This window comes from Pelodiscus sinensis, chromosome 6, assembly GCF_052426305.1.
Source record: "Pelodiscus sinensis isolate ZL-2025 chromosome 6, ASM5242630v1, whole genome shotgun sequence".
Taxonomy (NCBI): Eukaryota; Metazoa; Chordata; order Testudines; family Trionychidae; genus Pelodiscus; species Pelodiscus sinensis.
The window spans coordinates 17055227-17081296 of record NC_143057.1 but is presented as its reverse complement, the minus strand read 5'-3'; positions in this window follow the sequence as shown (position 1 = coordinate 17081296).

Genomic DNA, 26070 nt, shown 5'->3' with positions numbered 1-26070 from the left:
CCTCCACAGCTCAAGAATCCAAGAGCAGCAAATCTGGCCATGATGGGGTTCAGGTCCCCGAGGTGGATGATCCTGCACAGCAGCACGGAGTTGATGGCCCTCACCACCTGCACAAGGAGACATAGAATCACACAAAACAGAGAATGAGAGGGGGTGCCTAAGCCCTTGACAGGTGCCCGTCCCTTCCCCTCCTCCCCCAAAGACCCCAGGAGCCACTCCCCATGAGGCCGCCTGTGTGAGGGTGGAACAGAACAACCCCCCCTCCCGGGGCCGGGCCTTGCCCCCACTTCTACTCCACTCCCCTTCCCCTTTCCCAAGGGTCCCCCTTTTCCAGCCCCTCTCCCCCCTCACAGGGACTGTACCCTGAGAGTGCCTTACCTCCATAAAGACGACCCCGACATGTCGTATTGGTGTCCCACCGAGAGGTAGCTGTCAGGGGTGGCGAGCTTCCACATGGTAATAGCGATCCTCTTCTCCAGGGAGATGGTAGGTGGGTGTCCTGTCATCTGAGGGCAGGGCCAAGCTAGGCACACAGCTCCAGGAAGGTGGCCTTCTACATGCAGAAGCTTTGGAGCCACTGCTGGTCATCCCACTGCTCCATCACAATGCGGTCCCACCAGTCAGAATTGGTGTCCCGCCTCCAAAATCACATGGTAGTGTGGGGCCATTGCCTGCTCCATGACAAAAAGAAAAAAAATGCTATGGCATCCAAGAAAGCTGGGCAACCAAAGCACACACCGCAAGAGCTTTGCTGTCCCACAAAGAGGTAGGCAGGCAAGCAGCAGAATGTGAGAAACAGCTGTCTAGGGGAGTCCCTTTAAGGGCATGTCTCACATAGCCTTAGGCAACAACACCTGGAAGTAACTGATGACCTAATATATAGAGATATACCTATCTCAAAGAGCTGGAAGGGCCCTTGAGTCTAGTCCCCTGCTCTCACAGCAGGACTAAGTACCATCCCTGACAGATTTGCCTCAGACACCTAAAAGGCCCCATCAAAGATTGAACTCACAACCCTGGGTTTAGCAGGCCAAATAGCAAACCACTGAGTTATTCCTCACATGCTGCTTAAATATCCTGGCTGAAATGGTTCCAGGTGAGCTTTTATGTGCAAGAGCATCCAATGAGTGCGGACACTCTTTCAAAAAAGCAGATTGCTTTTTCGATCCGTTTTTGAAGTGTGGACGCTCTCTTTCGAAAGAAGATTTTTCAGAAGCTTATAGTCTAAATATACCCATATAGAATATTTACATATTATTGCATACTTGCACTACATCGGACACAAATAGGAACAAAAATATCCAGACCTTAAGTCCATTAAACTCAAAGACCACTACTTTGAGTTTTAATCACCCTAAAAGTATCGGAATCAGCGTTCTCTAGCATCAAGTGGAACTTTATACTAACAAGAATCAATGGGTCCAGTTTTTTCCTCTGATACATATATGCAACACTCCTACCTATCTTGATTTTCTGAAGGAAGTAGGAGCTGTGTAAGGCTACAACTATGTCTAGACTCCCAAGAAAAGTCAGAAAAAGATATGCAAATTGTGAAATGCAATTTGCATTTTTTTTCTGCTTATTTTCCTAAAGAGGCTTTTCTGAAATCTGGCCCATCTACACAGGGCCAAATATCAGAAAAAAGTCCTCTTGTGGAACAGCCCTTATTCTTCTAACTGAGAGGAATACAGGGATGCCAAAAGAACACATCTGCTTTTTCGGACACATTCCTTGGATGTAGCAGAGCTTTTCCAGGATACCTCCAGTATCCCGGAAAAGCTCTGCAGTCTAGACATAGCTACACATCAGTGTTATTTCAGAATAGCATAGTCCACAGCAAGCAGTTATTTCAACATAATATTGAAATATTGTTGAGCTGGAGGACTTCTTACTCCAACTCGTATAACCCTCATTTTATGAGGAGTAAGGGAAATCAGAGGAAGTATGCTCAACCTCAGAATTCCTGCTGTGTAGACAGCACCAAAAGCCAGAATAAGCTATTTCAACCTAAACTATGAAATTGACATAGCTCAAGTTGCATAGCTATATCATCTTTAGCCCATCTTTGTGTAGACTTGCCCTTTTTTGTCTGGAAATGGATGACAGGAGAGGGATCACATGAAGATTACCTGTTGTGTTCCCTTCCTCTGGGGCAACTGGCATTGGCCACTGTCGGCAGACAGGATACTGGGCTAGATGGACCTTTGGTCTGAGCCAGTATGGCTTTTCTTTTGTTCCTATGTCCTTATATTCAGAGAACAAAATTTGTCTAAATACTAGTCTCTATTCATATCCGTTCATTAATAAGGAGGCAGCAGAGATACAAATCTCCAGGCACACACAGAACATGTTTTCATGATAACATGAGGGTGTCATTCATTGCGAATTTATTATTTATTGTGGCATATTGAAACAAGATTTGGCAGAGCAATTATTTATGCAAATTCCTGTCACATTCATTTCTTGAAGCATCTGGTAAGGAGTCCTACATTTGTGTTATTCTGTACATAAGCTGTATATAAGCTTAAATTTCATTTGCATTGAAAAAGTGCCCTCAGGGCTTCAAGTATTATACCTTGAAAGAGTGTGTAATTTTTGGATACAAATAAAGTAAATACATGTCTTGGCAGAGTTTGCATAGACAGAAATAGACTGTGAACATTACATGTGATTTACAAGGTCCAGTTTTAAGGTCATTTTTGAAAAGTTGGCTCATACATCTACCCAGAGGGGAAACAGATCTAAAATCCAAGAATTGTCATATTATGTACACATACAAATATACGCTTCTACATGACAATAGTCAAATAAGTCTAGAGATTATGTTTAATCATTTTCTTACATAATATTGAAGCTTTGGAAGGACCCAGACAACTTCTCTTTTTAGTCTTAAAATTGAAGAAAATACTGTTCTAAAACTGGGTCATTAAAAAAAAAAAAAAAAACCTTAGGAGTACATGCATCAGAACTATACTAGCAAATGCTTCATTTTCCATATATGTACAAGAGAAACTTATTTTTGAACTTCCGCATTCCTTTGAAATTCTCTTTGTGGTGAGGGAAACATGGTTCATTTTGATTAATGATCACTCAATTATAATTTTTTCCGACAGCAGAACAAAAATGTTATGTTGGGTGTTTTTTCTGAACTACATTTTCAGTATAATGTGGGAGAAGAGATGGACGTACTGTCAAACTGATATAGCTGGCAGGTGTTACATGCCCAAAGGTCTATACGTAAAGTAATCCTACAATTGCTGTTTTGTGCCTAACCTTCCTTCTATCCTGTTCTGAGTGTACTTAGTAGACAGCGAGCCCCAATACTACAGATGTATAACAGCCTCTTCATTTCTTTCAATCCAATTAACTGTCAAGATATAATTGTAGATTGCCAGTAACTTGAGGAATATCAGCCACATAAACACAAAAATAACAGAATTATATTCGTTCTTTGAAGGACACATTTGTCTTTCAGACTTCATGACTTTCTTAATATTTTATAATCTCAAAATGAAAAAAAAATACATATCACTCTAAATTCCTCTGGGTGGTATATTTAGGAAGAACTACAGACAAATAATATCTTTTTCAGCAATATAGAGCTTACACCTAGACAGTAGTCCTCATGTCTAGCTCTCTATACTATGAACTGATTTGGATTAGGAGACTTATCCCACACTTTTGTGTGTAGTTCCATGGGACTACTTGTCTAAGTAAGGATTATCTCCTCCTGTCAGCTGGCAACCAGGAATTTCTGAGCAGTAGATATGGATCTGTGCTTGGCGGTAAGGAACTTAGTTGTATGTTTGATTTATTTTGTTTGGTCTCTTTGAGGGCCATATAGCTGAGCTTTGGGATCTTTTTCAGATCACGTGTTTGAGGTATGAGTGGTTAAGACATTCTTAGTAGCAAGACAATTGATCATGCAGAGAAAACAGACAATTTTCTCTGGTGACTCAATGTGAAGACAGTGTTAAGGGAACAAAAGTACAGACCGACTGTCCTCTTCCTTCCTGGAGTAAAAACAAATAACTGAAAAACTTGATAAACTTAAAAGACAACACATAGTATGGTAGCACTTTAAAGACTAACAAAACATGTAGATGGTATCATGAGCTTCCATGGGCACAGCCGACTTCTTCAGATGACCTGAGTGTTGGCTGTCCAGAGCCAAAATTAAATAGGGGAAAAGGGAGGGGGAGGAAAAAAAATGGGAGGAGGAGGAACAAAAAGAGGCAGTGAGTATATGAATATCAATGGGAAAACCAAGCTGGTATGTAACAAGCCAAACTGTCTATAAACACCTAAAGACTGGATAGTTAAAGAAAGCAGATAAAGACCATTAGTTAGCATTTAGAGAGAAATAGTACTAATACCAGAATCTACACAGATAGAAAAACATTGGCACCTTCATTGTTTGGTAGATTGATAATGTCCCAGCCATCCAGTATCTCAATTCAACCCAATGGCATGAGAATTAAACTTGTAAATGAATTGTAGTTCCAACCTTTCCCTGTGTATTTGGCTTGTGGAATTGGTCTGTAACAAAACAGCAACTTGAAGATTTCTTAATGAGTGATCAGGCATATTAAAGCATTCACCAACAGGTAAATGTTCCCTTCATGTATATCTGACTTGTGTTCATTGATTCTTTCCCATAGGGACTGTCCAGTTTGTCCAATATATATTGCAGTGGGGCATTGCTGGCCTTTGATGACACAGATCATGTTACTGGATGTGCAATTAAACAAGCCTCTGATTTCGTGGCTTATATGGTTGACTCCAGTGATGAATTTGCTTGTATAGATATGAGGGCAGAGTTGGCACCTGAGTTGATTGCAGGGCTGGGTTCCTGGATGCTTATGATGAAGCTGTGTAGCATGGATACCGGAAATAATTTGTTTTGGGTTGGGGAGGTTGTCTGGAAGCAAGAATAGATCTTTCCCCCAAGTCCTCTGAGGTTGCGTCCAGACTCAGGGTTTTTTTCGAAAAAAGTAGCCTTTTTTCAAAAAAACTTCACCTGCGTCTAGACTACAGCCGCATTCTTTCGAAATTAAATCGAAAGAACGCGGCTTTTCTTTCGACGGCGGTAAACCTCATTGCACGAGGAAGAACGCCTTTTTCGATGGAGATCCGTCGAAAATAAGTGTGTGGGGACACGGGGAGGCCATTTTTTCGAAAATAATGGCCTCCAGGAAGAAGCCCTAGTGGACAATCTGGGGCATGCCTTGCATGTCTCTGGTTCCTGTCTGCAGCCATTTCTTAAAGGGACAGGCACCCTCACAGCCACTTGTGGCAGCAAAGCAGCCAGAGCACACGGTTGGTTAAGTGCAGCATGTCCCAGCCCCAAGACCCTCCTGGCCTTTCTAGAGACCCTTCTGGGGACCCAACCAGGGGCTCCAAACGTCGGGCACCGTCATGGTCTGGGCCAGAGCTCAAGACCCTTCTCGAGCTCTGGGGAGAGGAGGAGACCTTACAAGCCCTAAAAAGCAGGCGGCGAAATGCGGACATTTATGGCCGCATGGCAGAGGCCCTGGCCCAGAAAGGACACTACCCCCGCACCCATGACCAGGTGCGCTCCAAAGTTAAGGAGCTGCGCCAAAGATATGTGAAGGCCAGGGAGGATAGCTCCCGTTCTGGGGCAGCCCCCCACTCCTGCCCCTATTGTACTGAGCTGGACCAGATCCTGGGTGGTGGTGAAGCACGCACACCACAGCGTCTCGTGCAGTCAGGCTTGGCGGACCCGGTGGTGGACACGCCAGAGCAGGACCCAGAGCAATCTGGAGACGGGGACATGGTGCCAGAGGAGGACAGTGAGAAGACGGCGACCCTCACCCTGGAGCCAGTCACACAGACCCCAGAGGCCTCCCAGGTGTCACCTGACGCCGGAGATGAAGCAGCAGGTGAGTGCAGTGAGGTTGTGTAACACCCGGGGGAGGGGTAGCTGGGTGCACAGTGGGTGATGCACAAGGGAAACATGTAATGCTCAGGCTGATGCCCAGGTCACACACGGTGTTACCTTCAGAATGTCTGATTCCCCTGTCTCAAGGAGAGGGCATGCCCTTTTGGACAGCTGTTGCACACATGACTGATTGTGATAGAAATGTAGCCGTGTTACTCTGATCTGAGGAAGTGGGTCTGGGCCATGGAAGCTCATCCCCTAATAAACCATCCTGTTAGTATTTTAAGTGCTACATAGTCCAGTTTTTTATGACTGATTGTGTCTTCCTCTTTTCCTCCACAGCCGGACCAGCCGTGCAAGAGGGCCGCAGCACCCCAGCCCCACCTCCATCTCTGGGACATGGGAGCCGCAGACACAGGCGTGTGTATGCGGACATCCTGAGGCAGCATGTGGAGGCCGTGCAGCAGCTCAACACCATCCTGCGAGAGAGGGCAGAGGCAGAGGATCGGTGGCATGACCGGCTGATGGAGGAGCTGGTCCAGCAGCGCACGTCCCTGACTGCCACTCTCAGGGAGGTCTGCGGCTTGCCTGCTCCTGTGCCTGGTCCTACTCCTCCAGCACCCCATGACCCCGCCCCACAAAACCCCCCTTCCACAGCAGCATCCCTTTCCCACCTTGGACCTCCCTCTCCCCCAGCCCCCCCAGTTCCCCAGTCCCTCTCCCCCCCGGCCCTCCTCTCCCCCAGGCCTCCCCGTCCCAAGAGCACCTACCGCTGTTATCCAGCCAACCGACAGGCGCACCACCCAATCCCGTGGCCATGGTGGACCTCGAACATGAAGCCCAAGCAGGAGACTGAGATCAGGCAAGCACCGTGCAACCTGATCCCCTTCCCCCCTCCAGGATTCAAGTCCCCTTTCCCCCTCCAGGTTTCAAGCACCCCCATCACCCCAGTTAAATGACAAGGAATGTGTTAAAAAATGTTTATTGTCCATAGTTTGGCATGAAAGTATATTTTCTACATCAAAAATGAACAAAAGCTTTTTTATGTTTGCAACAGTTATACTATTTTCCACTGAGTGATATTTAAAAAAATAAAACAGAACTTATTATTTTGAGACAAACCCTGGTGTTTATTATTTCTCCAAACAAAGTCAGAAGATGGGTTGTGGAGGGAAGCTGCTATTGGGCCAGGGCCCAGTCCCCAGGCAGAAGCCCCTCAGTAGAGTCAGTGGCCTCCACTTGAGAATTGCTCCCATAGGGCCTCCCGTATGCAAACAGCAGACCGGTGAGCCTGGTGGATAGCAGCTGTCCGGGGCTGGGCAAAGTGCCTCTCCTGACCATCAGCACCTGTACTCCACCCTGGTAGGAAGGCCTCCCCTTTCCTCTCCACCAGGTTATGGAGAATGCAACATGCGGCCACCACTTCAGGGATGTGGCTCTCCCCCATGTCTAGCCGTGTGAGCAAGCACCGGAATCTCCTTTTTAAACGTCTGAACGCACATTCCACCTGGTTGCGAGCCCGGTTAAGGTGAGCATTAAACTGCTCTTTGCTCGCATTCAGGTGGCCGGTGTAGGGCTTCATCAGCCACGGCATCAGGGGGTAGGCGGCATCAGCCACTATGCACACCGGCATGTGCACATCCCCAACCGCAAAGTCGTGATGCGGGAAAAATGTTCCTGCCTGAAGCATCCGGTAGAGGTACGAGTTCCTGAACATGCGGGCATCATGTTCCCGCCCTGACCACCCAACACAAATGTCGGAAAACTGGCCACGATGGTCGACCAGGGCCTGGAGGACCATAGAAAAGTAGCCCTTTCTGTTAATGAATTGGGCTGCTCGATGGGGCGGTGCACGGATTGGAATGTGTGTCCCATCGAGCGCTCCTCCACAATTCAGGAAGCCAAGGGCAGCAAAGCCGGCCATGACGCTGTCCAGATCTGCTAGACAGACGAGCCTGTTCAGCAGCTCTGAATTGATGGCCCTCACCACCTGCAGAAAGAGACAGACAACAAAATGTTAGAAGGGGTGTCTTATCTCTTAGGAGGAGAACCCACCGCCCACCTTCCCTCTCAAACACCCCGGGAATCCCCTCCTCAGAACTCCCCGCCCCCCAACAATTCAGGGTGAGTGGAGGAGCTCCCTCCCACTAACACTCCACTTTGCCCTTCCTGACATTCTCCCTTTCCCCCACCCCAAACTGTGACTGTCCCCAGACAATGACTTACCTCCATCAGCATGTATCCAACAGTAGACCTGCCCACTCCAAATTGGTGTACCACGGAGTGGTAGCTGTCAGGGGTTGCCAGCTTCCAGAGGGCAATGGCGACCCTCTTTTCCACGGGGATAGCGGGCCGCAGGTGGGTGTCTTGCCGTTGCAGAGGCCAGCTAGCCCCATTGCCTCTGTGGGGCTCCTGTGAGGCTTTCAGGCCACTGCCCAATTCACACGCAGTGTCACGTGTAACACCCCTGAGTCTTCTGTCCAAAGGAGAGCCCCTGACAGCCACGGCATGCCCTCGGGGCTTTTTTGCAGAAAACAAATCTCTGCTGTCTACACTGGCCCTTTTGCGCAAAAGTTTTTCGGAAAAAGACTTTTGCCCGAACGAGAGCAGCATAGTATTTCCGGAAAAGCACTGACAATCTTACATGAGATCGTCAGTGCTTTTGCGGAAATTCAAGCGGCCAGTGTAGACAGCTGGCAAGTTTTTCTGCAAAAGCACATGATTTTGCGGCTAAACTTGCCAGTCTAGACACAGCCCGGGTGTGTATGTCTTCTTTATGGGAAGAGGGTGAGGGTTGTAGAGGGACAGGTAGGGGTGGGCCAGACCAAACCCCCAATGGGGGAGGCCCTGGGGAGAGCCAGTGGGCTCCTTCTGAGAATCTCTCCCTCAGGGCCTCTCAGATTTGGACACCAGCCTGGTGAGCCTGGCAGATGGCAGCAATCTGAGGCTGCTGAAATGGCATGTCCTCACCATCAGCACCTGTCCCCAACCCCGGCAGGAAGGCCTCCCCTTTCCTCTCCACCAGGTTATGGAGGGTGCAACATGCAGCCACCACCTCCGGGATGTTGCATTCACTCATGTCCAGCCGTGTGAGGAGGCAACGGAACCTCCCTTTCAGCTGGCCAAAGGTGCAGTCCACCTGGATGCGAGCCTGGCTAAGATGCCTGTTAAAAAGCTCCTTGTTCGCATCCAGGTGGCCTGTGTAAGGCTTCATGAGACACAGCATCAGGGAGTAGGCCACGTCGGCCACTATGCACACTGGCATCTGCACGTCCCAGAGTGCAAGGTGCCGCGGGGAGAAAAATGTTCCTGCCTGCAACCTGCAGTACAGGTAGGTGTTCCGGAATACGCGGGCATCATGTGCTCGCCTCGACCACCCAACACAAATGTCCATAAGTGCCCCCGGTGGTCAACCAGGGTGTGCAGCACCATCAAATAGTAGCTCTTCCGGTTTATAAATTGGGCTGCTCGATGGGATGGCGCGCGGATTGCAATGTCGGTGAGGAGTCCTGTGGCACCTTATAGACTAACTGAAGTGTTGGAGCATAAGCTTTCATGGGCAAAGACCCACTTTAGCTTTTGCAGATTCAGACTAGCCCGGCTACCCCTCTGATACTTGACACCATGCAAGGCACTGCATTTAGCCGTATGGAGTGGAAATCTACCAACCGGATTGCAATGTGTGTCTCATCGACGGCTCCTCCGCAGTTCAGGAACCCAAGGGTGGCAAACCCATCAAGGATGTTTTCCAGATCCCCGAGACAGATGAGCCTCTTCAGCAGCTCTGCATTGATGGCCCTCAGCACCTGCGGCACGAGACAAATAGACAGACAGAAATCAGGGAGTTAGACAGGTTACCTAAGCGCTTGGGAGGAGAACCCTCCCCCCCAACCCACCCCTCCCCTTGTCAGGAGGCCCCTCTTCCTGTCCCCTCTGTTCCCTCCCCCGCACCAGTGCAGGGGTGGCTGAGGAATGGCCTCTGGGAGCCACTCCATCCCCCACATCCCTCTTGCCCTTGCCTGGCAGTCCCCCTTTCTCAACCCCCGCATTCAGCAGGGCCTGTCCCCCGACAGTGACTTACCTCCATCAAGACAGCCCCAATGGTAGACCTCCCCACGCCAAACTGGTGTCCCATGGAGCGGTAGTTGTCAGAGGTGGCCAGCTTCCACAGGGTGATTGCGACCTGCTTCTGCAGGGGGATGGCGGGCCACAGGTGGGTGTCCTGGTTTTCCAGAGCAGGGGCAAGCCAGGCACACAGCTCCAGGAATGTGTCCTTCTGCAACTGGAGGTTGCGGAGTCAGTGGTCATCATCCCAGAGCTGCATGATGAGCCAGTCCCACCAGTCCGAACCCAAATCTGCCCTCCAAATCTGCCTGTCCCCAAAAAAGTTTGGGGACAAGGGCAGAGCTCCTGCATCCCGGAGGAGGGTCTCCTTGGTGTGGTCCAGGTCCATACGGGGCAGGAGATTCATGACAGAGTCATGCAGATGCAGCAGAAGCTGCAGTATGGTAGCGTGGGGCCATTGCCTGCTCAGGAGCAGTTCAGGCTCCATGGCCAAATAAAAAGTGAAAAGCAGAAAAAAAAACAGAAAATAAACTGCTGTGGTGTCCGAGGAAGAAGGGCAACCAAAGCAAGTACTGCAGCAGCTTTGCTTTCCCTCTAGGAGGTAGGCAAGCCAGAAGCAACGGCTGTCCAGAGGGATCCCTTTAAGCGTCTCTGCAAAGGGCAGGCAGCAGCACCTGGAAATAAAGGCTGCTCCCATGCCGTGCCAGAAGCATTTTTAGGTGCCTTCTTTTGCTGAGAGAAAGTCTGAACGCTCTTTTTTGAAAAAGCAGATCGATTTTTCAATCCGCATAATATAATCTAGATGCTCTTTTTCGACAGAGGCTTTGTCGACAGATTCTGTTGACAAAGCCTCTGTCAAAAAAAGCACGCAGTCTCGACATAGCCTTTGGGACAAAGATTGTGGCTTTTTTGCTTGTAGAGTGCTTGGTACAATAGAGCCTTGGAATCTTCTACATGTACATAGCATGTAGTCATATAGGTGGCTGTTGTCAGATGGCCTTGTGTATGTCTTTAATACCAGTGTTCATCACCAGTGACTTGAGCTAGATCTGAACTAAGAGCCCACAAGTAAAAAGTTCTATAGCCTATTTCCAAACCCTTGAGCCATCCAATAGCCAGTTCAACATATTATTTGATTAACATCAGAAGTCCAAGTAATGTGATACCTTTCACTACACGTGTACAAGAACACAGAACAGCATAAATATTTTGGGTTGAAGGAAAACTGTTGACCTTGATCAGCCAAGCTGGAAAAGTGAGAATAGGAATAAAGCAGTCAGGTGAACCCTCTGCATTTAAAAATAAATCATTGATCAATCATTGGTTTTACAAGACCCATACATGTAGGAGATCATTTGCAATAAAAATGAAGAGTTGAGATAACTGCCACATCTATAAGAACAGTGTCTTGTTAGTCCTTTCAGTCATATTCATAAGTCATTTAATGTATGTTCTGTTCATTGAGTCCCTTGTTTTACAGCTAAATTTGTATCCATAACACAAAAATGAGGTGGTGTTGTACTGCACGGCTATGTCTAGACTGGCCCCTAATTCCGGAAAAGTCATGCAAAGCAGGTAAATCAGAATAGGGAAATCCGCGGGGGATTTAAATATCCCCCGTGGGATTTAAATAAACATGTCAGCCGCTTTTTTTCCGGCTTGGGGAAAAGCCGGAAAAAAGCGTCTAGACTGGCGCGATCCTCCGGAATAAAGCCCTTTTCCGGAGGATCTCTTATTCCTACTTGAAAGCTTGAAAGTAGGAATAAGAGGTCCTCCGGAAAAGGGCTTTATTCCGGAGGATCACGCCAGTCTAGACGCTTTTTTCCGGCTTTTCCCCAAGCTGGAAAAAAGCTGCGGACATGTTTATTTAAATCCCGCGGGGGATATTTAAATCCCCCGTGGATTTCCCTATTCTGACTTACCTGCTTTGCATGACTTTTCTGGAATTAGGGGCCAGTCTAGACGTAGCCCACTTGTATTACCATAATTACAGGGAGAATGTAAATCATGAAACTGGGATTATTAAAACAATATTGATGTTTATGTAGGACTGTAGTAAATGAGGCTGTTTTTGGAAGTGGTGTTTATATATGTAGAGCAAAGTGATATTCAGATTGTAGAGCTGTGTATTAAAAAAAAACAGGAAAAAATGCTTAGAAAACCAGCAAAAAATCTTTTAGTGTTATTGTCACATCTGACAGACCTGACAGACCTGAAAGAAATCTCCACAATGTTAACCTGGTTACATTCCATACATCTTGTTCTGTTTTCCTTTCTGTTGTTCATTGTAAATCTTGACTTATTACTTTTTGTAAGTCATATAACATCATAAAATATACAGAGTACACTGTAACATGGCCCACTTAACATTGCCAGAGCTATCTTAACTTCTGGAATACCCTGATTTTTGATCTTACAAACCTAAAATTGCTTTTTTGCATTTAACAGACTTAAGATCAAAACCTCTCTTTTCTTCTTTGAGATAGAGAATATGTATTCTGTGTTTTAAAGATTTATGTAACTATTTGAATTTAAGGCTACATGAACTGTTCTGAAAAGGTGGGATTCCTTGCATGGCCCAAACTCCCACTGATCATGTATAAAAGATTAAGGGCTCCAGCCTGCATTTCCTTTGCAACACAAATTCCTTTTGAAGTTAAAGGGAATTTGTGGTGCTCAAAAATGCAAGCTCAACCACTTAAGGTATGCTCCACAACCAACTGAAGCTGATGGAAAGACTCCAATAACTTCTATCCACTTGGATTCATAACTGCCATACTTTAAGCTTAGTCCCTCAAGTGGAGATGCACGTCCTCTTGCAGAGCCCCAGTGACTACACTGGGGTACACCATTGTGTGTCCAATTGTGGAAGAGGCCTTTTTATATGATACTTTTAAAAACTAACCCAAACTTTAGGAGTACTTGTTTTTGCTTCTTCATGAAGTAGATAGAAGCAGTGCATGATTTTGCTGTTAAGTTTTGGAGAAAGTGTGCCAGAGAGCTTCGTTTAGTTCTATGTACAAACATGAGGGAAACAGCACTTGCAGTCATTTTGGGCTAAGATTTGATTTGTAGACAGTTTAAAATTAATGTTATGCTGGCTATACTTTCAGATAAGTAGCTGGTGTGATTAATGTTCGCACTATATTATAACCTAAGGTATTCATTGTAATAACAATAATTACTTCAGACATTTTAGGCAATTATGAAATGGAAATACATAAATCCATAAGAATTCCTCTGTAATTTAAAGTGGCCACTTATTAAAACCATTACTGACAGGCTAAAGGCTGAATATGGTTCAGCTTTTGAGGTAATGTAATTAGCATGCTTACTGTAAAGGTGAATGGATTTATATTTAGGTTTTAGTATTTATCTGGGTCAAAAATGAAAATGAAATTAATATGACATATTAAAAAAAACATGTTTTCCATTTTTAAAGTTTTCATAGTATTGACATTAATTTATGGAAGTTCTCAGCTAAATACCAATTGGCTTGAGTTCTTTATGAATTAGCTGTGCCTATCTAATTTGCTCAGGAAGACCCATACACATCTAATTAGTTTTGCTTTTTTTAAAGTTCAGATTGAACCAGAAAAATTACTGTAGTTATTCTTATCAGGAAACTATTCAGATGCTTGAGCATCATGTTGCGAGAGACAATAACATCTATCAATGCTAAAAATAAAGCTCCATCCATTCACTTGACTGTGTTACGTATTCTAAACACTATCTTCATGATTCCTACCCCTCTTAGTTTTCTTCATTTCTTTTCCTTTTCTGATCTCACAAACTTTTCTACTGTTTCCCTTGTTGTCTTTTTTTTAAATGCTTGACTCCAAAAAACCTTTCACTTCATTGGGAGTTGAATCAGACCCCAAGTGTCTCTGCTCATCATCTCCTTGCTCCTAGACCTCTCCCTCTTTCTCCCATTATTTCCCCTCCCATTAATGTTAGGGTATGTCTAGACTATTTTGTTACAGCCCCTTTAATTTCAAGCACTGGTCCGCTCCCCTGCCACTCTCCCCACCCCCGCTGCATGCACATCGGACACCAAGCTGGGAAAACAAAATGGCGCACTCTGGTCTAGACAGCGGTACTATTTTGGGATGTGTCCAATATCCTGAAATAGCATCTTCTGCATTTTAACAGCATGCCTGTTGTTTCAAAATGCAATTGAAATAGCAGGCTTGCTATTCCAACATCCTAGTAAACCTTGTTTCACGAAGATTAAGGGACTTATCAGAATAGTAGTCTATTTCAAAATTTTGCATATTTTATGTGTAGACACAAAATCCTCTGCTAATCTGGAGTAGGTTAAATTACTTATTCCTAGTCTTGATTCTTCCCAGAGCTGCTTCCACTGACATTCACCAGGTAATTCATTTTAAATCCTCCACACTCTTCTCCCTGATTGCCCCTCAGCTGCTCCATTCTTACTCAGGACAGTTTGAGTAGATTGTAAACTTCAAATCTTTTTGCATGGATCAGTTTTTCTTGACCCTATGTTACAGAGGCAGTAGCTCATACTGCTATTTTTATTTTTCACTCAGGTGTTGCTTTGTTTAATTTTATACCCAGTTTAGTTTCCTTTCCCCTCTTTTTAGTTTAACTTTTTTTTAACTTTTAAACTTTTTTTAAAAAAAAGGTTTAACTTTTTAAACTTTTTTAAACTTTTGTTAAGCTTTTAAACCTTTTTGCTCCATTTGCAATTAGTGTTTTTATATAACACATGATCCTGATATATGGATCTTTTCTTCAGTGGTTTTGGTCTCACCTAAGACATAGCAGTTGATCAGTGATTATCATGAGCTATTGTCATTTATCACTGAGGGATATGAAATGCCGCACTACTGAAGAATCTCTCTCATTTGTTATATTATTCAATGTACTCAGCAAGGGTATGTCTACACTACCCTCCTAGTTCGAACTAGGAGGGTAATGTATGCATACCGCACTTGCTAATGAAGCCCGGGATTTGAATTTCCCGGGCTTCATTAGCATAAGCGGGGAGCCGCCATTTTTAAATCCCCGCTGCTTCGAACCCCGTGTAGCGCGGCTACACGGGGCTCGAACTAGGTAGTTCGGAGTAGGGGCCTATTCCGAACTACCGGTACACCTCGTTTCACGAGGAGTACCGGTAGTTCGGAATAGGACCCTAGTCCGAACTACCTAGTTCGAGCCCCGTGTAGCCGCGCTACACGGGGTTCGAAGCAGCGGGGATTTAAAAATGGCGGCTCCCCGCTTATGCTAATGAAGCCCGGGAAATTCAAATCCCGGGCTTCATTAGCAAGTGCGGTATGCATACATTACCCCGCTAGTTCGAACTAGCGGGGTAGTGTAGACATACCCCAAGATACTTTAAAAACACATGTAGAGTGACATCAGAATGCTGATATGCTGTCTGGATCATAGTAGTTGAGACTATGCTCTGGAGGAATTTTATCAGCTAGTTACTTTGGATATGCCCTATAGAAGCTGCTTCTTGAAGGCGGTTTACTTCTTGGACTCATAGCTAGGTGAGGTAGTGAAACCACGTAAGAAGCTCATCATCACTTAACATGCCTACTTGAGAAGCTGCCTGTCCCCATGCTATCACAAATGTGATCAACAAAGAGCCTTGATCTGAGCCTTCCTTTGCATAAAAAGTCAGAGCTTCTAGCACAACATTCTCTATGGCTACGTCTAGACTGCAAGCCTCTTTCGAAAAAGAGCGTCTAGACTGCAAGCAGTTCTTTCGAAAAAGCAAGCCGCTTTTTCGAAAGAAAGCACCCAGGCAGTCTGGATGCTCTCTTTCGAAAAAGCCCTGTTTGCATTCAAGAACGCCTTTTTTCGAAAGAACACTTTCGAAAAAAGGCGTTCTTCTTCGTGAAATGAGGTTTTCCGCCATCAAAAGAAAAGCCGCGTTCTTTTGATTTAATTTCGAAAGAACATGGCTGTAGTCTAGACGCGGGTGAAGTTTTTTCAAAAAAAGGCTACTTTTTTCAAAAAAAACCTTGAGTCTGGACACAGCCTATATAAGGGCTCCTTTGGTAATACTTTGCCTCCGTTCCGATCCAAAACAGCCCTTATTTATTGACCATAAATTCCTATTTTTTTTTTAGTGAGTATTGGTGGAGGCTGAAGGTATGACTTCTGTCTAGTTGGGAAGTTCAAGAACTTTAAGCTGAATTGGTCACATGACTGGTGATCAAATACTAAATCATAAGGAGAGAGGAAAAATCATTGCTGCTCTGGAAGATTTGTGTGTTGCATCTCTATTGTGTTTTTAAATGTGCAGTCTGGGTTCTCCAGGTTTTGGCATGGTGTTTGTTGGTATCAAGTTTCTATAAGACCAAAATGTATATGAATAACTTCTGCTCTAGTCTTTTCCTCAGAAAGTCACATATGAGATATGGTACAGAAATGTTGAATGGGCAAGAAAAACATTGGCTTCCCTGCCTAAAAAATAATTTTTGGAAGTCCCTAGTTTAGCTAATAGCCAGGTTTTCTCATCACTGGTAATAATGATCTCCCAGGATATTTTTAGAAGAAAAAAATAATTCCTCATGTACTTCTTTCTGATCTCCATGTCTGTTCTAATTTTAATTAGAGTGGGTGTTTTATAATGTTACAGCAGTTACATCTATTTTAAATGTTTTATTAAATATAAAACATGAACATTTTTATGAAGCATCCTTCTACCTCACTGTCTTCTGAACTGTACTCTTTGATGCGTAAAGTTTGCTAGCAAAAGGTCTCCATAGGATTAAGTGTCCTGTGGACAGTTGTGTGTCCGTATATACACAAACTGACAAATATTTCCATCAATAGTAATTGAAATTTGCATATAGGCAAAGAAAGAAAAATGAATCTTGAGAACTTGTTACAGTTTGATTTACAGATATATGACATTGACACTTTGTGATTTAATGGTTATAAAGCGCTAACATTTTTCAACTTCTACTGTCATTAAATAATTGTCTTGTACAAACACACACTAACAATTTTCTGTATTGCAAACATTTTTAATGAATAATAATAATAGAAACATGCTTTTTAAAATAAATGTTGATAAACTTCCAAAATTATTTAAAAAAAACGAATTCTGAATTAGCAGTTCTTTGAACTTCAAGCCTCTTGACTGTGTAGGAGAAGCCCATTATAATTACACAAACTAATCTTGAAAATAGGTCATATGAAACAGAAAAAGAGAATTGTACTGGAGCCTCGTGCAAAGCCCATGGGCTTTGAATCAGACTCTTAGCAAGAGGTGTATTTCTATTGTAAGGCTTTTAAAGATTATAATAAACATGAATTACATAAATCCCCTCAACAAAAATGCCCCTTTTAATAGCAGACTTGTGTCTTTTCTTCCATGTACTATGATTCCCCTGGGAAAGGGGGTGTTCCACTCACCCCGGTAGCACCTTCTCCTGGCAATCCTGGAGATTAGCTATGGCCAGGCATTGTGCCCTCATCTACTGATGTGTCTCCCATTATGTTCTCAGCCTGCAGACGCCTCTTGATTCCAGAACCACAGCCTCCTCTTGATAGCTCAATCCTCCAGATAGGTAATTCTACACACCCACCTTCCCGGGCTAGTTTAGCAAAGCCCTTTTAGAAGAAATTTTTCCAAGCAGTCTGCTGTCCTCTGCCCGGCTTGTGCCATGTCTCCAATGGCTGGTTGGAAAACCTGGGCCCACCCTCTACTGTGGGTTCCAGTTCTTGGGTCTTCCAGTTAGTAGTTGAGACCTGCCCTGTATTATCTATTGCTTCCCCCCCTGAGCCTTTTCCTACCATCCAAGCTTTCCCTGCCTCTGGCTTCACCAGCCTCCCAACCCTCTAGTTTCTCTAGGAGTACTTGTGCACTATGCTCTAGCTAGGGAGTGACAACAGGCTACTTCCCTACAGCCCCCTTCTTCACTCAACTCCTGGGCTTTGTACAGGCCCGTCCTGTTCCTGCCCAGCTGGGCCTCATTTAAACAACCTCTGCTCTCTGGTCTTCCAAGTGCAGCTGTTACCCAGGGTTTTTTCAACCCAAACTTCTCGTTAACTTTTATTCTCTGTGAGGTGGTGTCTGGAAATAATTCATGGTCGTCCGATTGATAGATGGATGGTACAAACAGGACAACACAAGAGTGCTTTCATGTAAAGCTAAACTTTACTTAGTCTTAAGCACGTACACATGTCCACAACAGATTAGTAAAACACCCCTATCCTCGATAATTACTGAAGTTGAGTGTGGCTCTCGAGTGACACCAGGCAGGCTTCTGGTGGCCAGTCTTCTGTCTCCTGGTGGGGACAAAGATGCGTATAGATGTGAAGACTCTTCAAGGAATCCTCGAGGCGTCCCACCAAGTGTCCCCCAAAATTGTCCCACTAACTTAATCTTTCCTTCCTTATTTATCCATTAGTATAACAATAACGTCACACAAAATCTTGTTAGGCAGGAGGTTTTCTTCTGATCATCAGTTTAGTCAGACGTGGGGTTTTTTTAGAGTCTTCATGCCCAGGAGCCCTGGTAGATATATGTCTTAGGGTATCTAGACAAGCTTCCTGTTTTTCTAAATGTATAGCTCAGTGATTTCAATAGAGATCTGGGCCTCAGGAAGGACATGGGGTCAATCTGCCCTTTCTGTGGAACTCAAACCCCCTTTCTTCCCCCTCCTAGACTTGGTCATGCTGAAGCTGCTGTCTAGGCCTATTTTTGGGCCTGTTAGCTTGGTTGCTAAAGTTTAATCAATAAGCAACAGTGGTTCAGGCACTTTACTGGATTTGCCAAAATCTCCCCATACACAGCCTGAGGATTTAATTGGCTTAACTGGACACTTTAACCCAGGAATAGGCAATAGGTGGGTCACTGGCCAAACGGGAAGATACTTTGGAACAGACTCCGAAAACTTTTTATTTACTTATTATTATTATTGTCATTATTTTCTCTGGACTCTGAACCTTGACCAAAAAAATTGCCCCTTGACTAAAATAATTGACTACCTCTCCCTTAACCCTTTCGTGGGGTGGACATCCTGTAATATGCTTATAAGAGTTCTATTCATATTCATTTGAAAAACTGTGAGTGTTTCCTATTTACCAAATAGCACATTCCTCAGTGCAGGGGTTTTCAAACCCTGGGTTGCAGCTTGTAAGGACGAGCCCTAGCTGGCCATACCCGTGCCTCCGCAGATATGGGAGATTGCAGCTCCCATTGGCTGCAGATTGCTGTTCCAGGCCAATGGGAGCTGTAGGAAGCAGTGTCCCAGTCTGCACCACTTCCTGCAGTTCCCTTTGGCCGGGAACAGTGATCTGTGGGCAACAGGAGCTGCGATCACCCATAGCTGTGGAAGTGCAGTAAAACAGAGCATCTTGTGGTCATCTGCGACCCAGAGTTTGAAAACTCCTGCCTTAGTGTATTTGGATTAGAACACCTCCAGGTGCCTCTCTCACTATTCTTTTAGCACCTACTCCATGTTTAAATGATAGTCCGAAAAGTAACATTGTGCAGACTCTCTTTCATTAGGGAGAATTCAGAGAACCAGTAACAAAGGCAAGGGATGGGTACTGATACATGTATTCTATAGATCTGTGAGTAAAATCCAGATTAATAACTTTGCTCTATTCCCTGGACACTGTTCATTAAGATACGACAGCATAAGGGGAGTTCAGTAGGCTGACATATGTCAGAGCTGGTTTCAGCCCCAGTGCAAGGGTTGTCTTAAAAACACAAAGGGTTAGGATCAGGGAGAGTTTAATAGGGGAAGCACAGCCTGAGATTTCAGATCAGTCTGGAGGAATCTGACACATGAAAAATAACTGTTCAAATTCCTTAGATTGCTTTGAAAATCTCAACCATGTTCTTTTTGGAAGGCCAGCAAAGAGTCACAATATATCCAGTCTGCCTAAATTTCACACTATGAAATACACTTTCATAGATCTTGCATCATCCCAAAGCAGCTTTCACCTCATTAAGAGAACCGTGGGACCTGACTGGTTCTGAGCCAGAGAATTTTCCATTTTCTAGCAGCATTACCAACACTTCCACTGCTTACTGGGCTGTTAGAGGACATTTAGGGATAAATTAGAGCTAAATAAAATTACAGAACACGGAGAGCCTGTAAACAAACTTCATGGAACCACTGGAAACTTGGCCACAGCCATGAAGAGTGGACATCCAGCTAACTGAAATCATTCCCAATGACGAATGTTTCCGGACCAGGGAGCTATGGACTACAGAGATCCAACCTGTACAAATCCTTGCTTTCACATTCACACATTGTCTTTTGTCAGTTTTTAATGTATTTGTATACTTCCAATTTTAAGCTTTTGGGGGCAGGAATCTAATATTATGTGTAGTTTAAAATTGCCACACGTATCAGTGATGTACAACAACCAGCGTCTTAACTGAGTTTGTCCTGCTAAACGTATCTGACGTGTGGGGAAAAAAATGTAAATCAGTACTTCACAGTAATATCTGAGGGCTTATCTACATGACAGAGAATATCGAAGCTGCCACAGTCGATTTTTTGGGGCTTTGAATTAGTGGGTCTAGTGAAGACACACTAATCCAAACTGAAAGGGCACTCCTGTCAGCGCAAGTAGTCTTGCTCCTCATGAAGAGTAAGGGAAATCAAAGGGAATATGTGCTCCCATCAATCTCCCACTGTGCGGATGGTACAAAAACATGATTTAAGATACTTTAACTCCATCTACATAGTGATTGTAGCTGGAGTTGCGTACCTTAAATCGACTTTCCCCTTTAGTGTAGACCTGGCATGAGTGAATAGTTACATTCCAATGGAAAATGAGCAGTTCAAAGAAAGATCAATTCCTAGTGTGTTGTAACAGCAGATAGCAATAAAGGGTCCCAAACTGGAAATTCTTAGTCTGAAATCCTGGTCTCAGAAGTAATAGGAATTTTGCTACAGACTTCAATAGGACTCTTGGCATTTTGTGGCTCCTTATTTGTACAATAAATAAATAATTCCACTCATTGTTCTCTAAGACTTTTTAAATATTCTTCTCTTCGGCAATTTTATTTACTTCTTAATAAAGCTCAGAGGTAATAAGGGTGGGCAGACCTCAAGAGGGACAGAAATGTTACAGTTATTGAGACTGAAATCTCCAATAATTAAACACATTTTTTCTACATTAGAAAAACCATGCGAGCGAAATTTGTGAAAAATGTGGTGGGTATGGGAAGTAACTAGTTCAGGATAGCTTCAAGTCAGCGGTTAAGAGTGAGTGCTACTGTAGGGAAACTTTGCAGTGGCACATATGAAATCTGTTAACATAAATAGCAGGAAGGGGGAAAATTTGTGTATTAACTAAAACAAGTTTAGCACAGGCAACCAATATGTTTGAATATTGAATTAGGTCACATTTTGTAACATCACATGAACTAAGAGTGACTACTGACTGCGCACAGGTAAACCTAACATTTACCTTGTTCAGTTTTGTCAGAAAAAAATTGACTTTAAAAACTGTAAATTTCTAATTTAAAATACTCATTTACAAATTTTGCCCATTCTAAGTAGGAATGTAATATTTAAACCAAGTCTTAATATTTTTTCTTGTGTTAGTATCACATGAACATTTTTAAAGTTATTCTTTAGCAAATTTTTTTGTCGGTGTCTGGTATTATTCTGGTGTAACTCCATTAAGTTCAGTAGTTACTACTACTTTACACTGGTGACAGTTCCAAGTCAGACTCTCAGGTTATAGCTAGGTTAGCAATCTGAGACTGGAATACTATTTCTGGTGCCTTTACGTATGGATAGTTTGAAAGAATTACACGTATCATTTCACCCCATAATATGGGCCAGCAGTTCTCAACTATTAAGAGTTGGCATGTGACATCTAAATTCTAACAGGCTTTTAACCAAAACAATGTTAATGGATTCTTCTTATAAACCAGCTTAGAACCAGCTCAGTACATGTATCAGAGGTTGAGAAATGTGACACAGTTCTCAGGCAGAACAACTGTTGTTCCTATTAAATAGAAGAAGTTACAGCATCTCTGGCACAGCTTATCTCATCGTGCAGCCTGCTGACATTGTTACCATTACCCTGTTTATACTGTGATGCTGCATCTACCATATTCTGCCTTTGTAATTAAACCTGTAGGAAGCTGCTGATGAGGGTAGTGATTTTTCTTTAGCTGTGGTGTGATTCCTGTTTTCTTTTTGCCTTGGCTCCTACATTTTCCATTTTTTGTAGAGTTAAAAAAAAACAAGCTAGAAAACCCAGGTCAAAAAGACACATGAATTAAATTATTAATACTTGTATATTACACTAGCATTAGGATTAGCAATCCCAACTCAGGTCAAGCACAGTATAGGCACTACTCAAAGATATACTAAAGGACAGTCTTTGTCCCAAAGGGCTTTAATTCTAGGTAGAGGGGAGGGCAAACAGAGGCACAAACAAGTGAAATGACCTGCTCAAGGTCACAAAGCAAGTTAATGATAAGGCTTGATAGAGTAGAACTAAAGATTCTGTCCTCACTTAGTCTCCCTGTCAGTTATTTTATTGTAGGAAACTCTTGAATGGGCTGCATGTTTAGGGTCTCGCCATTGTATGTCTGCATGATGTTGAACTCTTGGGCAAGAAACCAGACAAGCAGAATGCATTGACTGAACCAAATAAATACCTTCCCAGTCCCTCAGAATCCTGCAATATCCAGATTTCACTTTCACTGGAAGAAAGTCATGAATCTATGTAAGAAAAACAATGTTTTCCCTTGTAACGTTTTATGAAACTAGCTGAAATAGTCATTGTCAATTAGAAAACAAGTGTACCCAGTCAATAAACCATAATTCCCCTATACACACTCTTCATATTAAGCAAGACAAAGAAAGAATATAAAATCTGAGAAGAAGGAAAAAGTACAGCAACAACAGTAAGCTATTAACATACTGCATTGAGCTAAAACACAAGCTAGAAAATGCCTCAATTATTCCTGCAACACACAGGTTACCAACACAAGATACCAAGTCTCTTTGAACCACCACTCCACATTTGTAAAATAGGGACAGAGAAAGCCCGAACAGGTTAAGGACTATTTAGAAAATCAAAAGCTGCATACGTTTTTGGGGCTGTATTTAATGCATCTGTAGAGAGTTGGATGATGCAATTGCAGAGCCATCTGCCATTATGTTTGAAAACTTGTGGCAGAACCCAGATGACTGGAAAAAGGCAAATATAATGCTCATCTTTTAAAATGGCAATAAGGAGAATTCACAGAACTACAGCCTCACTTCAGGCCCTAGAAAAATCATGGAGGAGGTTCTTTAAGGAATCCATTTTGAAACACTTGGGCTGTGTCTAGACTGGCCAGTTTTTCCAGAAAATCAGCTGCTTTTCCGGAAAAACTTGCCAGTTGTCTACACGGGCCACTTGAATTTCCGCAAAAGCTCTGATTATCTCATGTAACATTGTTAGTGTTCTTGCGGAAATACTATGCTGCTCCCGTTCGGGCAAAAGTCCTTTTGATCAAAACTTTTGCGCAGAAGGGCCAGTGAAGACAGCTCAGATTTGTTTTCTGCAAAAAAGCCCTGATCGCGAAAATGGCGATCGGGGCTTTTTTTTGCGGAAAAGCGCGTCTAGATTGGCACGGACGCTTTTCCGCAAAAGCACTTTTTGCGGAAAAGCGTCTGTGCCAGTCTAGATGCTCTGTTCTGAAAATGCTTTTAAAGGAAAACTTTTCTGTTAAAAGCATTTCTGGAAAATCATGCCAGTCTAGACGTAGCCATGGAGGAGAGGAGGTGATCAGAAACAGTCAACGTGGAGTCACCAGGGGCAAGTCATGACTGATCATCTAGACCTGCTAAATCAAACACTGGAAGATCACCCAGGGCATTGTCGATCTTCTGTGTAGTGAAGATGTAGCCTCAGAGGTTCATTCTAGAATGAGTTTCTGCATTAACTTGAGAGAGACTCTTTTTAAGAGGAAAAGGCCTTCTTTCACATATACCATAAACAGATATGTTTCCTACCTACCGTGATGACCAACTGGCTTTATCTATCCTGTCTTTGCCAAGTCCTACTCAGTGTTCCCCACCTGCCATATTATGATCTCTCTAAATTTCCCTATGTTACAAGAGTCATCCTCAGACCAATGAAAGGCTTCACTACTGGTGAAGGATGGTGAGGTTGTCCTGGCCTCACAGTCAGTGTTTTTCAAGGGAATAAAGAGAAACATTTTTCCAATGTGTGATTTGAAGTCAATAAACAGAAAATGCTAATCATACTAATTTCCTCCTACTGGTAAGTGATGCATAAGTAATCTATTAACATGCAAGGGCCAACAGGGTTAAGCTGTTCAAACATTGTCATTGATTTCTTCCCTTTTCCCATATGTTCACTTCTTCTCACTCAACTGGTACTAAGTAACACTTCCTTGCAGTTCTAATGTAAAAGTTTGTTCCCTTGAGAGTCTCTCAGAGGCTCTGGTGTTAAAACATTAATTACAAGGAGGTGAAGTATTTGACTAATCAGCAGCAGGAGTCTGTAGGGGTCCAAAATGGAATGACAAATGCCAATATCCACTTTAGGTTTGTTGGATCAACAAGCCAATATGGTGAAACTGATCCATCATCTTGTCACCAATTCCCATAGCAGTCTCAGAAGCCTGCCAATTAAAAATAAATTGTAATCACTATACATCACTCAACAGTGATTGCAGGCACATGATAAATAGGGGCCTTTCCCTCCCCCCCCCCCCCCCCCCGTTCAGCTCTGATGTCTCTCTCTTCTTCTCTGTTTCTCTTTAATTTACACACCTTTTTGCCTACTACAGAGCCCAAATCCAGTAGTCAGAAATACAGAACACACTGTAAAATGCTTTTTTCCCTCCTTTCAATTATATTTCATCAGACTGGTATAAATTTATGTAGACTTGTGACAACTGGCAGCCAGAAGTCTAAAGCTGTAATTGCAATTACCCAGCAATGTGCAATTTATTTTCTCTCTCCCTTTCATCCCACATTTTGCAAATATAGATTCAAGGTGGTATGATACAATGACCCTAAAATCATTTAAATCAATGAAAGTTCTAGTTGTTACGACCTTCTTCACAGAAAGCATGACTCTGTTTCCCTTGTGTAGAGAAGCCACAATAGTGAATTTTGTACATGGCTTTGAACAGGACAATAATTTTCTAAATCCACACCACAGGTTTCTATCCAAGCCATCCAACATTAAAACCAGAGGAGGAGCAAGATTTGAGTAGTGGCACTTCAAGGCATTCTCCCTGCACTGGTAAAAGTTATCAGAAAGCACTAGAAACAAATACAGTCTCCATTCCTTACTACTACTCCTTTCCATATCACCGCTACCTGCTGCCTAATTCTAGAAGATATACTGTGGGAAGGGCCATAACCATACACCTAACCCCAGCTAGACATTCCCTCTCTAATCATGTTGGCTGGCAGAATGGTCTAGCATTCTTAGAAAAATGAGTCTAAATTCTGTATTGCCTTGTGTCGACATTGGAGGAAACAGGTTCTCTACACCCTGTTCTCACAGCCTCCCTTATATAGATACAAAGGGGCTGTCACATGCTACCTTAAGGATCCAACTTTGAAGTGCCAAACTAGCAAATAGCCTAGAGGTTTGCTCTGCAACTAACTTGCATGTAATATACTTTAAAAAAAGAGAATGAACTCATCAATAATATGGTAGCTGATGAGCTTTGTCCTCACCCTGTCCTTACAGGAATAGGACAGCCCCTGGGAAAAGGTAGCAAAAAGTGCTTCTGAAAATATTCATTTGTTGCTTGAATTATCTTCTGATGGATTTGTACTCCTCTAGTTTTCTATTCATGCTTGTGGGCTCAGAATTTTGTAACTCTCTCCCTCCCTCCCTCCTTCCCTCTTTCTCCTTCTCTCCCTCCCTCCCTCCTCCCCTTTTGCTCTCTTCAGTAGTATTCACTGCTGGCAGTTACTCAGGTGTGATGCCAGTTGCTCTCCTGGTAGATAGTAACTCAGTCCTCCAGCCAGGTCATTATTGCAGAGCATTCTTTTCCAGAGCCTCTCTTTTAAACACCTCCTATAGCTCAAGCAGATGTGCGGTCTTAACCCCTTCTATCCCAATTTAGGGTTTATATAGCCCATCACAAGAGGATT